The following is a 16,016-nucleotide window of genomic DNA, read 5'->3' on the forward strand; positions in this document are numbered from 1 at the left end:
GAGAAGGTGGAAGTCACCACAGGTTCTCCTCAGAGTCTCATTATCTCATACTCAGACACTGGGAAAATAGTTTAGATCTGCAGCCAAGATATTAATCAAAAGCTCCATTCTGAAGATGGACTACTGTTAGGTTTATTTTCACTCATAAAATGATGTGTCCATATGTGTCAGTGTCTCCTTCTCCTACACGGAGGACATCTTTCCCGTCCTCCAACTCGCCCACCTAACTTTTCTCCCTTCTCCCAGAGAGCAAACAGCAACTCAGTCAATGTCGGATGAGGTTTTTTGCATTTTCCCCTCATTCCTTTGAACAGATATACTGTTATGGCTTCGTCATGACCAAACAAAACTACGGCTCATTCAGGTATCTCTCGAACAAGAAGTCTCACTAGTTGTTACACAGCTTATTTCAGACATCTCTGTCATATTGTCATTATACCACTGTAAGCCTCCTAACTGCATCTTAGGTTACAGCACACTTGTGGTGAAGAAGGTTTTGCGTAATTATTTCTTTCGGGATGGAGAGGGTGAAGTCACCTCCGGCTTTGCTTCTCCTTTTCTCAAGCTCCAACATTGGGCAAATATTTCAGGTCTGCAGTCAGGATATAAATCAAAACTTCCATGCCAGGCCAAAAATGCATGTTTGTTTTCCCTAATGTGATAACATGTGACATGTCCCTAATTCAAGCACTTAAATTCACCAGATTTACAGGAAAAAAGGGAAAGAATTTCACATTAAGTATGTGGACCACTACCATTATCTCTACAATTAGAAATTCAGAAAAAGTTTTACAGACACGTGTTCAATCTTCAGACTGCACAGAGTGGACTGAGGAACACTGTAGAGCTGTGTTCATTTAACCCGTGTTCTGTTGATGTACATTTCCCAAAAAAAAGTTTGTTGCTAACAGCAGTAACATTAGCCAGGTCATGACTCTTGTCTTAGGTGCTACACACAGGTGCGTTGCACATAACTCTGTGCTGGGCTTAATACTGAATTCCTCTTGCGTGGACATACAGACAGAGCACTTGTTTCTGCTGCTGATGGGCTTTTACAGAAACTGCTCATGCAACACCTCCTGTGCAGACATGCTGGAAGGCCTCGATACAGAAACAAGGCAGGTGGTGCAATATTCTGATTCTATGTCTCGGAACTCAACTTTTAATGCCCACATACGAAAGCAAGGTGAGTGTCCTTCTGTTGCAAGCCACAGAAAGCTGCCTCCTTAATCTATCCAATTCAAGGAGCAGAAAGCAGCGCCGCTTACACCGGTCTCTTGTGTTTTTTTGTGTGTGCTTGCAGTCTCAAACTGATGAATTTGTCAAACGGGGAAATTTCAGACAATCTCTTGTTGACATGGGAAGTGACAGATGCAGCGACATGAAAAATGACAAAGCAAAAAGCCCACTTACTTTCTCACCCCAAAACAACTCATAAATTACTGCATGAAGTGGCCATGCTTTCCAGATTGTTGATTTCAGAAAGCAGGGAAATGTGTCTTAAGACACAGCCTCCCCAGTCCTGATGTCAGGAAGGCAGACTGTCGGGGGAGGGAGTATCAGCTGCTGTCCGACAATCACATACAGCCCTCCCATTCTAACATGGTCCACAAGTTCAAAGTGAGCAATTACCTATTACAATAACTGACTTTACTTGATCATAGTTGTGAAAAGACTTACTCTATAGAGAAAACAACAAAAGTGGCTCGGGACCCAAAAAAGTTCATTTACATACCTTCCTAAAATAGACATAACTGAGTCTGAGGCAACATTTCTCCATCCAACCCTACCTCTCCTGCTCTAATAAAAAATATCACGCTTCATGTGCTCAAATAAAACGTCAAACAACTTTGAACATAACCCAGCCAGGGATTACGTTGCACCCAGATCTAATTAGGAAAACAATTTAGCTTGGTAGAAGTGTAATTTCTAGGAGACATGGCAGCACGGCAGTATTTCAATGTCACGCTGCATTGGGTTTATACATGTACATATGCCCTTCATTTAATGCTTCCAAGGAGGGAAAAACGGCATTTCTATCACTTTTTCAGCATGAAACAAGACCAGAGTATTTGCATTTTAGGGCATTTTGCTCATTTTACAAATTCTCAGGGGACCAGTGTGTAAAGTAGAGTGACTGATTGTCCTTGGCTGCCGCAATGGATTGCTTTGGCAAAGCCAGCCTTCTGACAAGAAATGCTTGCAGCAATAATAATTTTAATGAACAGTGGTATTGATTGTTATTTATGAGACAGATCTCACATTAAACAGTCTCATAGATTAGACATAAATGAATTGAGTCTAAATGGCTTAATATAGTGTTTCTACAATATCGCCTTATCACAGACTTACTTCAGCCCACAGGGATAATAATTCATGTGCAGGCAAGGTTTGTGACTGCGGCTGCTTGCTAAGTAGTTGAGCTCTTTATAAATGTCACTTGCATCCTCTTTCAATGAACAACAAAGGTTAAATCCAGAGCACCTGTACATGGGCACATACAACGAATAAATCGAACGGGATCCAGCAATAGCCTAAGCTGGAACAACAGAAGAAATGTGTGGAAAAAAAGGAAGGCGGCAGCGAGTAATTTTATGCAGCACCGTGTTGGAGCTTTGACTGAGAAAAACACACAACAAATGCTCCATTGTTGCCTTTGTTTGTTCTCAGCAAGCCTTAACAACAGAGTCTAATATTCACTTATTGTTCTCCCCAAACGCCACACAGCATGATGAACTTCAAAGCACTTAGCTCCTGACAGTGATTCATGCAGTCACACAACAGCATGTACACCCACACTCGTACACCGGCGGTGCCCGACGCAGTCACAAAAGACACTGCCAACGGAAAATGTTCAAATACGCTATAAACAAAACCAGCAGAGTTGGCGTGTAAAGAGCCGAGTAATGAATCGATATGCTAAGTGAACACAGGTTTCCCAATAAAGCCCAGGGAAAGAGTTTTAATGTGACACCGCTGACACATCTAAAATAAGAAAAATGATGTGTTCCTCACAAAAGCACATTATTGGAGAGCGTGAGGCAGCCGATTAATTAGCTAGATTAAAGCTCTTGAGGCAGTGGTCACACCTTGTAATAATCTCACAATGGACAGCAAACACAAGGAGAAGGCAGAGAAACAGCAAGCGAGGGGAAATATCATGAAATGAGGTAATAAAGGAGAAAAACCAAGGAGGCATGATGCCAGTGAACCTGAGCGAGGAGTCAAAAGAGACAAATGGGACCTGAGTGGATGCAGATGAGATGCAAAGAAGCATGACTTCAGTGAAGGCACGGCCATGGGGAGACAAAGGCCTTAAAGGATGAATAATGCTAAGTTTATTCCTATCCTCCATTTTTCCCATCTAAACTTCTCTCTATTCTCCCATTCTGCCAGAGTGCAAACAGCACTCCATCAATGCGAGATGAGGTCGCTGCATTTCCCCCTCGTCACCTAGAACAGATATACCGTTATAGCTTTGTCAGTGGCAAACAAAACCATGGCCCATTCACGTCACCAACACACAGTCTCACTAGCTGCTGCATAGCTTATTTTAGAAGTCTCCCTTTCATGTCGGCATTCTTCAACAGAATCCTTGTTCATCTTTCGGTTGATTGAAAGTGGTACAAATAATTTTGTTTTACAGAAGCTAACACCCTCTTTGGAGTCTAATTAGGATAACTGCGATGAAGATGTCAAGTCTCAAGTCCTCCAAACTGCATCAAGGGTGACGGCACTGCCGCTTTCGGCACTTGTGGAGAAGTAAAAGATTACATAACAATTTCCTTCTCATCCAAAACACAAACTAATTCTTCTTATACAGAGCCCACCTTATTCCTTTCATATTCTGACATCATGTGTGGGAGAGATTATTGTGCACGAATGAGCTTTCTGAATTTTTCTTATGAGCCTGTTTTTCTCACTAGCCTCACACTGAAGTGTCAGCTGTGGTTTTGTCAAACCAGCTCATACTTTGCAAATGCAAGTATTACATCAATAAGAGAGCTCGGTTTGAAATCCTGCCACTCTCTGTCTTTGCTGCTTCCCCAACAGCTTTATACGGTGTGCAGCACCATGTCATCATTCTTACTAGGGATTTAAGTGACTCGTGTGCCCATCTCTTCTTCTAAATATATGATCTGCATATGAAAGAACAGAGAAAGGCCAATAAAATGAGAGTGACTATTAGAGGAAATAACGAGGATATAAGAAGGGACAGAGAAAGCTTACATGAGTTCATAATAATAACAAACTCACTGAGGTTCCATAACTTTGCTGTAACAACACAGCGATGTTAGGCATTAGGTTACAACCAATGTGGCAACGTCTCTTCAGTCAATTGTGTGCAAAATGTTAATAAGCTGTCATCAGGTTCTAATTGTACAAACAGTAAATCAAATCTTTAAACTGAGCTCAGACAACAAGTTGGAACTGTTTGATATAGACACTGCAGCTGTCTAACACTTTTTTGTTATACTTTTATTTTTTATAATACACCAAATGCTTTCAATAGCCTCACCTTTTGTTTAAAAAAATTGGGTCTGGGGTCGAGTCCAGTTTTTCTCCTGGACACTCACTCCAGAGTGTGGTTAGGGATTGTCTTCGGGTATCATGCAACCAGAGTCAAGCTACTGATGCTTTTAAACGGGCAGGTTTCCACTTTTCCTCAGGTTCAGATGAAGCTGCGGTGTTTCCGGGTCTGGTGTCTTTTCTTTGCAATGAAGTGTGCTCACTGAGAGTGGTTTTCAGTGGTGTTCCTGAGCCCATGTGGTGATTTCCACTTTGTAGCTTTGTGTCGAATCGTGTCGGTTTTTGATGCAGTGCTACCTTCAGGGCCAAAAAGATCACATTCGTTCAATGAATAGATTCTCTAAACCTTCTTATGAGATGTTGTACCGTCGAGGATGAAATGCACAAATTCTTTGCATTGCAGTATCAAATTGTTCAAATATTTGCCAGCAAAGACTTTTAAAGTGGCAAACTCCTGTTCATCTTAATTCTGATTCATTTCTATGGGATGTTCACTTTATACACAAAAATATTATTGAGCTGATTCCAATTAACCTAATTTGATGTAAGATGCTTTTATCTTTTATCTTAATCTTTTATCCATTATCTAATAGCATTACAAAGCTTTCCAAGTATTCCCTGCCGAAAATGTTGGTTTAAAGATGATTGCTGTATCGTGCTTTTAAAAACAATCTAATTTTACTCTTTCAACATTTGACATTTTGAATGAAATACTTAATGCATTTTTTTTTTATTTGCTGAATCACTGTACTCTTTTTTTTCTGTTTGTCCGTTCTGTTTATAGTTTAAACAGCACCCAAACGCTTTTTGGGACATGGGTTATGTAATGCATGTTTTAAAAGAGGCTTAAGATTGAAATAAAGACTAATAGACAGAGAAGGGGGTAGTAGCAAAGAGAGGGAGAGCTCCATGATCCCAGAGTAAATCAGGCCTGACAGAGTGACCTTTGATAGCCCAAGACAGAAAAGGTTACATGAAGGAGGGAGACAATAGGTCTATCTGTCACTTACCAACTAGCTATAAATGATGCTGTGCACGTGCAATTCAGTGTGTGCATGTGTGTGTGTGTGTGCTATAAGAGATGTGACAAAGAAAACTAGGTGCATCTTTCAGAGTATTCAAAATAAATCTTCTGCAACGTGATGGTCTCGGGAACCACAATAACCACAACTAAGCTTGATAGAAACCCTGACAACCCGTTTTTTTTTTTAAATAAGCTGTAGCAATAACTAGATAAATAATGAATAATAGATGAATAAATAGCATGATAGTTCATTCAATTTCATCAGGACCTGGAAGATAGTTAGATGAGAAAATGCTTCGCTAAAGGGCATAATGACTGTGGTCAACTAATCCACAACCTGTCTAATATCCCAGTTGTTTCTGCTCCTGATATTCCCTGAAGTCCCCAACACCCCGGTAGTGCCAAATAGGGCTAAATTAAGCTTTCTGAATTTTACAAACCTCAGCGACCCATGCTATCTAATAAAGTACTAATGGAGGAAACATAGGCATCTCATTAGGCAGCTGCCAAGAGGACACACACACACACACACACGAGTTGAAGCGGATTTTCTCCGGCTCAGAGCCGGACATTAATGATGTTCCAGCTGGTTTTAACAACTATTTATTTATTGAGGGAGTAATTTTGCAGTGTAGAGAACCTAATGAAGGTGTTTAGAGAATTCTAATGTATTAATCAAAGAGAAGAATATACTCTCAAGCATACATACATTTCCTTAGCAAATAGAGGAGAAGGGGGGATATTTTCAAATAGTGACTTGATGACAATGTGTTGTGATTGACAGCTGAAGGAAGGGGTTGACGGGAGGATTCTGTCAGCGACTGATAACAGCTGTCGGCTCCACTAATGAGAGCGACAGAGTGAGAGAAAGAGACACGTACACACCGAAACAGATGCACCGTGATGCACACTTGCATACATTTCCAATTAAAGTTGTTGGTTACGTCATTCATAAGTTACGTAACGCATATGAGAAAAGGTAGATTACAGAGTCCATCATGTAAATTTTCATCAGCGAAAACAATCCATCAGAGCCCGACACTGCTCCGTATCCAAGATGACAAACACAGACGCAAAGTCACAATAACACACACACACACACACACACACACACACTCTCACACTTATTAAACATTCAGTGGAGTGTTTGGGGTAATGAACGCGAGTCAACAATGAATTATGGATCATATTCTAATGGTTGACTTACCCCTCTCATTACTGGCATGCTAATGTGATTGGGAAACAAATGATTATCAGCTTTATTAGAAAGAGGGAAAAAGAGCAGAAGATCAGGATCCCCCATGACACTCCCAATTTTTTCCCGTGGCGTGAGCAATGAGGTGATATAAAGAGGAGAGCTGAGATAAGCAGAAAGTGGCCACTGGAGGAATCTGGAAAGCATCCATATCCAGTACATTTGTGCCTTCAACACCATGTGACTGAATCCCAAAAGGTACAACAACATGTCTGTAACTATCACCAAGTACAAATCTTTCACTAATTGCTATACTTTATCCACTTTGTATTCAGGTTTGGTTTATCCTAAAACAAATACATTTCTTCCTGAGCCAAGAATGGCGAGGGTCACACAATGAATTTCTCTCTGCAACACAAACAGTATTTCACCAATCTGCACAGACCCATAGCCCCCAACTATTATAATACATGGGGCGCACACAAATGCACCTTCAGGCATTTATCACAGCACTGGTCAAGGTGGAGACATCGCTTGCAATCCATCTCTCAGATTATTGGCACCAAAAGACTTGCTTTTATGCTTTGCCAAGAGATTTATGAGCAGCTGAAGACGTGAGTGGGTGCGTGTGTATGAATGCATACATTAGCAGCATGTGCACACGGCGCAGTCTAAAAGGGATCAGGTTGATGTGCTTATTGACACATCACCTCCCTCACTTCTCCCTGTCCGCATGTCCCCTCCCTTCATCCATCCATCTATCCCTCAATCCATCACCTTCCTTTAAAAGCCTGTTAGGAAACCCAATACCTTTCATTAGCACAAAAAGATTAGCTTTTTAGCAGTAGATATGCGTGTGTGTGTGTGTGTCTCTGTGTGTATGTGCGCTCGTGAGCAGAGAAACAGTGGGTGGGAGGATAAATAAAGATAATCAAAGGAAGCCTGTGCCAGACAGCCACTTAGTTTAACCCAGAGTGATGTGAGTATGTTCAAATGCAAACTCACGACATGGTTACAAGACATTACACACCTCACTGATATTCAAGAGTTTGTTCTGAAATACAGTTTTTTATCGTTAAAGAAATCTGACTACGAAATGATTGCTTGCTTAAAGTAAAGCCGTCTATGGATTATAATTAAACTTATGACTTGTCTTAATCTCATTGATTGCACAACAGCCATGGTTTTGATGATACAATCATCTGAATGGTTGGGAATTTATCCGATTATCTTTTGATGGCATGAAATTGGGATGAAAAAGCATTAAAAGACACAATAAAGGAATTTCTTCACAAGGAAATCATATTATACTTTATACACTTACGGCAATATATTTGCTAAATTACTTGTGTTATAAAAAAAAACGGCTGATTTCACGGACTGACACCACCGTGACATCAACTCGATTTCTGATGTGACCATCTCAGGTTGCAGCCACGAAACTTGCCTGTTATTCAAAGTGTCCACACCTTTAATTGTCATTAAACATTAAGCCAATTTAAATCAGCTTCAAGAAATTCCCCCAAAGGCCCAACCTAGCGTGGTGTATAGGGGATGGTCGCCTTCAAACAGCCTGTGTGTAGATGATGCAGGAAGAACTCTGCTGACACAGACTTGGTCGAACGCAGAAACCTTTATTGTCAACCAGGTCCGTATCAGAATTACAGAACGATGCATCAAGTCTGGAGAGATGTGTCAAGCCCGGATTCCCCAAAATCTCTGCCTTACTGAGGGTGTGGTCTTCGTAAAGTAGAATCTGCCTGTTCTTAGTGACCTTGAAGATGTTGCATGTTCCCATCATTAAACACAAAGCCCGGACATGGTGTGTGCGTAATTTTGAGCCTATTCTTGGACAAACTTAGTATGTTAGTATGTTATTCTCAAAATGTCCTGATTTATACCCATAACTCCCTTACACAGATGGCAATTAACAGACTTCTTGTCATTTTCCCAAGGCAACTTTGCACAGGTGGTAGACATCAGACACTACACTAGCTTAAGGCCTAACCAGTAAACCCTAACAGTTTTCCTGTCAGAGTTTACAGACTTTTTTTTCTAAAGAACCCACCAACATGGATGACATGATGCTACACGTCACTCGTAAATGTGCCTGCTTTTGAATGTTCCAGCTGAGGCGAGTGCACGATATGTGCTGTTGTCTCACTGCTTTCGTGATCACACTTACGTGATGTGACCAGCTCAGATCCTCAGTGAGGTTGACCGCCAAGAATCTGAAGCAGCTGACCCTCTCTTCCCTCCATGTGGATGGGGGGTGCGCCCTCCTCCCTGCAGTCTCCTGTAGTCCACGATGAGCTCCTTGTTCTTGCTGATGTGTACACCAGTATCTATAGGCAGACTCATCTCCATCTGAAAAGTTTGATTATGGAGTCAGAGCTTTGTGTGGCCGTACAGTTGTGGGTGAACAGGGTGTGCAGCGGTGGGCTGAGCGTTAATGTGGATGACGTGACATTGACGATCTGCCGGTGGTCTGCCGGTCACCATGTCCAGGATCCAGTTGCATATGGAGGTATGGATGCAGAGATCCCGGAGCTTCATGACAAGTTTTGATGGAATGATGGTGCTGAAAGCACATACTACTGGTCCAGGCGGGAGAGGGCAGTGTGCAGTGCAACCGCTACTGCATCATCTGTGGACTTGTTTGGCCTGTTGGCGATCTGGAGTGGGTAGAGCGTAATGGGCAGTGAAGATGCGATACGAGCTTTGACTGTACTTCATGACGATAGAGTTGAGGGCTACTGGGTGATAGTCTATAAGGCAGCTCACATAAGGTAAGTGGCACCGCTCATAAGATCTCAACAACTTTCTCTAAATGCTAAAGAAAGGAGCTGGAAAAGGAAATGAAGGGAGATGATTCCATCCCAAAAGTTATTGCAATCCTTCAGCTTTCAACACAACAATTAGTTCATTTCATCTATTCATACTAACTGCAGTTCAAGTGAATAGATGTGAGGACATGAGGTTGAATGTGAGAACTCTCACACTCACGGGCCCATGACGGCGGAGAAGAGTCCACATAGAGCCCTTAATGACTTGCTGATTTGACAGTGGGACAGCTCTGAGCGCCCACACACTCAGCAGGAATGTGCCTGGGACTGGGATTTGACCAACCAGCATCACTGTCACTGATTTGGAGTTGTGTTTCTGTCCCCCTGGATTAAGTCTAATCTTCATTCTCTTTTCAGTTTAGTGTTTGATCGCCACAACAACCTTAGAGAAGGATCTAGTTTCAGATGCTGAATGAGCTGTAAAATGCGCCAATATGTTCTGTCTGCATTTCGGATGGCTTGTAGAGTGGGTTAACAGAACCTTTAGGGGGCAAATGTCTGTTAGAGACCAAAACCACAATTTGTGAAAGTAATCTGACTGAATTAGATCAAAGGCTTACAGCACTAGGTGATAATTCTCTTTGGTTTTGACATTACTGTAATCCATGTGTCGTTCATTCATTTATTCCATTTTCAAAATGCAACAAAGACACGATGGGAGATCTCTTACCATTTAGAGTACTGGTTCAGCTTCAGAGTGTCGCACAATGAGCCAACAACAATCCAACTTAGGTCTGGAATTTCATGGATTCAGCCTGCACCAACCAGATGGCTGCAGGCCGACAAAGTGAGATTAATGAGAAAGCGGTGTTGAGCCTATAGTATCAGAATATTCAGAGTAACAAAAGTGTCTCTCTTTTAATCTGATTCACCCAATTTAATCTTGAAAAGGCTATAATTTACATGTATGTCTGTTCTACACAACTGATGCGGGATCTGATAAAACACTGTTAGGATATTAATGAATCTGTGGTTTATATCGCAGAAAATAAGTTTTTGACCAAATCAATGTTATGTTAATTTTATTGATTAAAAAGGTGAAGTGATCTCAGAGTTTTCTTCACTGTGGGGCAGTTTAAATTTTAAACTGATCAATTGCAGCAATGTTGGACATAAACAGCAACACTGAGCCCAAATAGATTAGCCTATATTCATTTACAGATTTGCCCGATTAACACTTTAGTACCAGCCTCCCTCTTGAGGGCTGTGATATTGTACTTATTCTGTAACATTACCATCCTTCCATCGCTTAGCTGCATTGCTACCAAGAAAACGGATAAAGGGCAGTTTGTTTGTTTTTGGGCCTTTTTTTGTTGTTGTTTTTCTGAGCGCAAAATGAAAATCAAACCTAATAGCTTATTTCATTCGAACGCGGTATTAAACCAAAACTTGAGGATGAGAATTGACACCAGTCGTGTGTCATTCAACATCACCGTTGCCCTGGTTACAGAGAGAAAGGCTTGGTCCAGAAGGATGCAGCGTAGAGGCAGTTCAACACAACCAAGCCTTCTTTTTGTACACTGCTCAACAAAATATGAACAATTTTTCAGAAATAACAGATACTCCAATACTCCTGATTTTTCTCTGCAAACCAGACTCTTCAAGCACTGCATGCTGCGTACCTGTGGCAACGAAAAACATTACATTACACCTAATATCGGTTTTCCTTTTCTTAATGCGCGACATAAACAAAGTAAGGAAATATCATATTGTGCATTTATCTATAGTGACAATTCCTTTAACTGCTTTTTTGTGCTAAGACTCACATAATACGTTTAGTGTGCAATCAAAGCTGATTTTTACACTTACAGATACAACAGCAGTATGTCAATATGAAATATGTCTGACAGTGTACAAATCTAATAATACCAGGGCCAATAAAGGTTTCTATCAATTCATAACATTACATTAAGCCCGCAAACAGACGGCCACATATATAGACTCACTTATTAGGCGCATTTTGAATAATCTTAACAAAACACGCCATCAGTAAAAACAAAACCATCTCCCATGGGACAAGATGGGCCTCCCATAAGTCTATCAAACTAACAACCCTTACAGCGCACACATACACACACACACACACACACACAGAACAAAAGCTGTTATTTAACCTACTGTTTCCCTGGAGAGAGGGTCTTTAACAGTAACAAAGCAGCATCCAATCACTTACATGTTTTTTCACTTGTGGCCTTATAACACAATGTGAAGAACAGGATTACACACACACCAGCCTACAAACACACATAAAGACGCCCTCACGTAAAATCCATCAGCTTTTGGGACAGGGGAAAATCTATATTTAATCTGTGGAGCTGAAATGTTTGTGCACACGCTGAGTTTGTTTGTCATTAGGCCTAACCCCTGTGGCTGACCTAATCAGGTTGCTGTTTGTGCATTTAATTCTTTGAGGGCTTGAGAAAAGAGCGAATGCGACTCTGAATTCACGCGCATTCACATGGTCGACGAGCGTGCTGTTCGGAGAGATGTGGCAGACAGAATCGTGCAAAGACACACTTGAGGATGAATTAAAGTTATCGATCGACCGTGACATGCTCTTACACAGAGATCAAGGCTTAACCCTGATCAATGACTAATCTATCTGTTTGTTTGCGAGTGCGTGTGCTTTTATGCATCATCTCAATTTCCATTTTTCTAGAATGAAGAGTTTTCACTTCATCTCAATTAAGTAATAACTTCATATTAAACTCAAAATAGAGGTGTGGCTGATATCATGTTTTGACTTGACGATGGTGCTAGAAGGCAGGTTGTTATAGTTCATTCAGGAGACAAGGATTTATGTACCAAAAAAAAAAAGATTGAAAAAGAAATCTGATATTTCAGTGCACGGTAACTTCATAGCTGCAAAAGAGGAGGAATCAAAGAACTTGGGATTCATCCCAATTTGATTGAAATCCATCTTGTGGTTATTGAGATATCTGCTTATATTAAGTGAGCATAAAGATCATCCTTCACTTGGAAGCGTTTCATGTCTGTGTTACAACAAGCATTCATCCTGCTGGTGTGCCTTTGAGCAATTTATTCTGTGGCTTAAAGAATTCCCTCCATGTTCATCAAGCACCAGTAAAAGAAAAGAAGATCCAACAACATCCAACTACTCCCTGCTTCCGACCACACACACACCACATGATAACTGCTGAAGCCATGTTCTCCTGACCAGACAACCATGAGGAATACAGCCAGTGAATAATAACTAAGAGTTTCCCAAAGCATATTAGGGCAAAGCTGCCCACTTGTAATACAATAACAGTGGAAGATCAAATGTGTTGTGCTAACAAGGATGGTGCTGTCATTAACCTGCATGTAACACTGCGCTAACTGCAACAGTTGTAAATATACAGCACTGAAATTAAAGACAATCAGTCTCTGTGCCCTATGATTATATCCAAAAGAGTGAAGCCACAGTCTATCACTTCTTTGCCTGCCTTCATTAGCACATCCTCGGATGTAATGGTTGAACACAGTAGCAGCCAATCAGCCAAGGTAATACAGTCATTTTAAAGGCAGATGGTGGCACAGCCAGTGTGTCAGTGTAGCTAATTCTCTGCTTTGTTCTCAGACAAATTTTAATGGAGTCACAGAAACGCTCTTTTTTCTTTTTTATCCTTTCACCTCATTTGGCTAAACCATTGAGCATGAAAAAGCTATAGGGTAGAAGATGGTACTCTTTATCTAATCAAAGCTGGAGGAGCTCATAACGGAACAACTCTGCCCCAACACCCCAGCCCACATCTTCTTTCTAAAACTCACTGCTCTTAAAAGCCTTCCCGTCACCAGAGACTATGGTTAAGATGTGTCATTTTTTCCCTATTTATTCAGAGGAGTTCCCAAGTATTTAATCCCTCCTTCATTGTTTTATGGTTGTAATATACCCAAGGTGAGCAGGTGATAGTAAATCAATACAAACAATATTTCATGTTAAAAACCAAAGGGACACTCAGTGTGAGTCTCTTAGCGCATGTCTGTGAAAATGTGTTTTTACTGCTCTATTGCCAGTTGAAAAATCAACAGCTCTACGTCTTGCTGCATGCCTCCAGTGGATTTATGCAATATTCAATTAAGCTATTGACAAGAAGCACACGTAATTCTTCCTTTAATGTGGACATTCAGAAGCAGCATAAGAATAAGACATGGGAAACGTTCAGAATTTAGAGAACCAATCGAGGGAAGTTTCTGTGGAGGCTGATAGATAAACAGCCCCATCTGCAGGACTTAAACGGGACTTGAAACAAACACAAACCCAATTCACTCGGAGGGGGTTCATAACTTTAAATTCCACCGCATCTCTTCGTCTCAGCAAAGTGAAATGAGTCTCTTGAGAGCATCCCCAGGTGAGCTTGCTGTAAGAGGAAACTACCGGTGTCTGCCACAGCACAGAGCAATGCAGTGTTTTTTGTTTTTTTTCAAAACTGAAAATACTGTATCTGCACATTTTGGAGAGGACACTGCAGTACTTTGCCAGTGAAATAAGGGTGTTCTCTTTCACAGTTCACACAGTCTTAGGGAACATTATACTGGAAGTGGTCAGCATCGAATCAGCGCTTCTGAGCAGTGTGTGCTGGGGTCCCTTCGACGAAAAACGACCAACATGCGCACATGTAAACTCTGGGGAGAGTCAGCTCTGGACTTAAAAACACAAACACACACATCCTGGAAGGTTGGCTGTGCTCTCTAACCCCTTCCTCTATACATGAACCTGCCTCTCAAATATCACTGAATCCAGACAGGGAGAAAGACCTTTGCAGAACAAAGGATGGCCTGATAAGGAAGAGCTTTTCAAAGAGACCGCCTCCACCTGCAGGCTGGTTCAAACTGTACTACTCTATCGACTCATTTCAGGTTTGAGAAAAAAAACACCAAAGACAGAGTAACAGAGAAGTAGAAGGATAGGAAAGAGAGCAGTTGTTTTAAGTATATCAGAGAAGAGGAAAGTTGCACAGTTGAATGAATGGATAAAAGGAGAAACAGGAATAATACCCAAAGGTTACAGTGGGCAGTCTTTGGGATTAAGCAAAGTAACCTCAACATAAGTAATCTCTTTGTAAGGTGTCTGAGGTGTCAACAGCCAGCTTCCATATTCACAAATGTGCATTACATCACAGAAGAGAAAACTAACTGTACCTTGTAACAGCATCAGAGAAATGCACATCATTATGTGGTTTCCTTGCTCTCGCCAACTCAACAGATCTCAGTGGTGCTTTTGAGGTTGTGTGTCCAAAAGAGCTGGCAGCAAAGCAGAGGTATGAGACAGATGTGTGTGTCGGTCATTACTGTAATCGCTCCATTTACTTCATCTGCCCAGGGAAGGACGGCTGGTCAACACCATCTGGACACATACACACAAAGTACACACATGGCAAACGCCAGCCATGGTGGGGTTTTGTGGATAGTCAGCCAGTAACAGAAGAACAGCTTTGAAATCATCTAAACTGCATGAATCTGCCATCGTCATGACTGTCTTAATTGTGTCATTTCTCTGGTGACTCTGTTCTTTTTGCTATGCTGCTTTTTCACTCATTTGTCTGCCTTCCCTGAGTTCAGCTGCCTCCTAAATACACAAATCACTTGTATTCCCTGGCCACCGCGAGACAAAATGAGAGAGGCTGTGGCGAGTAGTACCGAAGTGTTGACTTGTTTGTGACTCCCACTGCCTAAGAAGATGATGGCCATTATTTTTGTCGGTGCAACTGAATGATGAAAATGATGTATGTGTAATTTCCTCCTGTCTGAGGGCAGGGAAAGGGTGATAAGGACAAAAGTGGAGGAGTGGCTGAGGAGTGACACAGAGAGCGTGCCAGGCTCACGCTCAGGACTCAAGAACGGCTGCCTGATTGTCAAGCAACATGTAGTCATGGCAACGACGGATGGAGAGACCAAGGAAGACAGGTAAAGAAACAGAGGAGGGAAAAGAGAATTGAGGCAGATGCTTTAGGTCTAAACTACATAACTAAAGAAAAAAAGGGTTTAATAGGTGCTTTGCTGCGCTACATTGGAGAAGAATATTATATCCACTTCCTGGTGATATTTCAGCTACTGTCAAGAGGTGGACATTAAACACTGCCTGGGGATACGTCTTTTTCCAAGTGCCCTTACTCATCCTGTGTGGATTACTCTGTAATGTTCAGTAATACACTTCAGTATCTATCACCAAGTGCATTTCTCTATTCTGCTGTTGTTCTGCTCCTTCATCACTCCATTCTCTCTTTCATTTGTATTCCGTGAGCTCACTGACTCCCATTCTGCACATCAGCATACACCCTCTCTTTTTTTCCCCTTTTGTCTCTCCATTGGTTCCCTCGCCTTCTCTCCGTGCCCCCCCTTCCACCCCCTGCGTCCCTGTTGTCCTACGATCTCTTTTTCTGGCCACCATCCCTTCATTCCTGCAGAGCAGAGCTGACAT

Source organism: Leuresthes tenuis, unplaced genomic scaffold, assembly GCF_036924035.1.
Source record: "Leuresthes tenuis unplaced genomic scaffold, fLeuTen1.0.hap1 SCAF_14, whole genome shotgun sequence".
In the NCBI taxonomy this organism is placed as follows: domain Eukaryota; kingdom Metazoa; phylum Chordata; class Actinopteri; order Atheriniformes; family Atherinopsidae; genus Leuresthes; species Leuresthes tenuis.